The sequence below is a fragment of the Corvus brachyrhynchos genome, unplaced genomic scaffold (assembly GCF_000691975.1).
Source record: "Corvus brachyrhynchos isolate BGI_N302 unplaced genomic scaffold, ASM69197v1 scaffold14, whole genome shotgun sequence".
Lineage (NCBI taxonomy): Eukaryota > Metazoa > Chordata > Aves > Passeriformes > Corvidae > Corvus > Corvus brachyrhynchos.
Window position 1 is genome coordinate 21,792,387 of NW_008239110.1, and position 2,164 is coordinate 21,794,550.

The following is a 2,164-nucleotide window of genomic DNA, read 5'->3' on the forward strand; positions in this document are numbered from 1 at the left end:
CACTAACTACTGGCAGCAGATATCACCAGCCTAATAATTTTCCTAAGAGTTCAACCAGTTCAGTAAAGATCGTGGCATCACTTCTCACAGAAGGCATGTGTAAGAAAACAAATAACACAAGCTCCCCTCCAATCACTTGTTTCATAAAACTAATCTTGAGAATTAAATGTAATCATAAGGTAAAATAAATTGGTCTTGGTCAAACATGAAACCCAGTGGTTGCGAACTACACAGTAAATAACTATTTCAGACTGAAAATAAACTATGAAACATTGTGCTAATAAGGCTGTTAGCTAGCTATTAAAGTGTCTATTTTCATGTGCAGAGATGAAAGTATAACCATAGAGAAAAATTTTCCACATGTCATTTCTTTATTATGGTCTTGTCACGCAGGGAGTGGCATAAAATGACTCTGTGTACTAAAGAAGTTGAACGCTTACCTAGAAACTGAAAAACAACAGCACAAACAAAAGTCACCAGCAGTCTTTAATTTATTCCTTTACATTTCAAAGTACACGTGTTTGCATTAGTCAGAAGATCCACCTCCCAACTACAGCCAGCCCTTAAATTATTCTGCATAACACTAATTGAGGGTCCAGCTGAAGAGTTGCCTGTTCAAGGAACCTGCAAGTAAAATAAATTATGCAAGAAAGGAAGCCAAGCGTGCTTAAGAATAATAAAGGCTTTTAAAGTGATTAGCAGGTTTACTCTTTAATCTGGCAAGGTAACAAACTTTCAGCACCAAAGAGAAAAAAACACAATGAGGGAAAAGTTTTATACAAGTATTCCACATGCCAAAGCAAAAGGCTTATTTCATTGGAACAATGCACTCCTGTTTAAACCAATACCAAGCATAAAAAAGGAGAGATCTTTCTGTGGAAGTTATTTATATGTTAACGCATAACTGCACAGCACGTTTGCGTGGAATCCTCTCCTCACAAAGGCTGCTTGGACAGTCCCTCACTGGCACCGGCCCCTTCACACACATGCTCACGCTCAGGAGGGCTGGGAGTATCCATCTCTCGCTGTCTGAAAACACGAGTCTGCTTTCCAAATTTGCCTCAGTTTTGAGCCGCGCTCTTGCCAAGTGCTGACCACAGGCACGCAGTCCAGTGAGCATCATGGTCCTGAGACACGGCGGTAATGGCTGCTGGGAGCGAATGCCGCTTCTTATCCGGGCAAACTTTCATCTCTCAGAACATTCCTAACTTCTCATCAACTTAAACTCCAGCTAAGCCTGTGAAAGCACTTTATGTAACCAAAGAGGATCACACTAAAACGTAATGCTACAAGAAAAAAAAAAAAAAAAAGAGACGTACGCTCCAGAAGTCATAAATCCCTCACCTAACTCATAGCTCTACTTCCCTTTTGATTCATTCCCTGAAGAGCGGGAACTGCGACATCAACGCCCCGGTCGGCATTCGGAAAGCACTCGCAGGGTCCAAGCGGAGCATGGCAAGGCGGGGTTGAACCTGCCCGCAGAAAAAGCCCCGGTAACACCCAGCGCTGCCGAAACGCCGGCGGCAGGAGCGGGGCGCCCGCAGCCCATCCCGCCCCCCAGAGACCCCCGGGGCCGGGCGCAGGAGCAAGCGGGCTTCGCACAGCGGTCCCGCCGAGGCTTTCGCTGCTATGTCAGCACTGCGAACAAACCTCGAAGCAGAGGAGGATGTTTTAGTAGGCGGGAGAGGGAGAGACACAAGCACACACCCGGGAGATGAGAGGTGGGAGGGATGGATGGATGGATGGACAGACTGGCGGACGAAGGGGCCGCTATTCACCTCTCCGAGAGGGAGCACAGCGCTTCAGTCCCATCACCGCTGAACAGGATTAAGACTTCTTACTTACTTGAGCTAGTTTAAAAACTTCTTGCTTAACTTACAAACCTGAAGTTTTTCCGAACCGTGAATGGATTTCGCTTGAGAAGCTGAAAGTTAACTTTCATAGGACCTTTCCGACCTAAACGACTCCGTGGTTTCACGATCCTACCTGCCTGAAAGAGCATGGTAACCCCTCTCTCCATGCAAGCAGGCTGGCCAGGACGAACACAGCGAGAAGGGGACCGAGCCATGGGTAGAGACCGCAGCGCATAGATATATATATATATACACGAACCTCGAGTCAGCCAGTCTCGCTGCAAAACTTTCCCTTTCCCCATGTCAAAGCA

The 2,164-nt window shown here is 46.3% G+C and overlaps 1 long non-coding RNA gene across 1 annotated transcript; it reads right to left on the minus strand.

Moving 5' to 3' along the window:
• Positions 1–473: 473 nt before the first annotated feature.
• Positions 474–2,158, minus strand: LOC108447996. The gene is made up of 2 exons (XR_001863746.1): positions 1,345–2,158; positions 474–1,237 (listed from the first exon to the last, which is right to left on the minus strand). It is a non-coding gene; the product is annotated as an uncharacterized LOC108447996 (long non-coding RNA).
• Between the last annotated feature and the right edge of the window lie 6 nt (positions 2,159–2,164).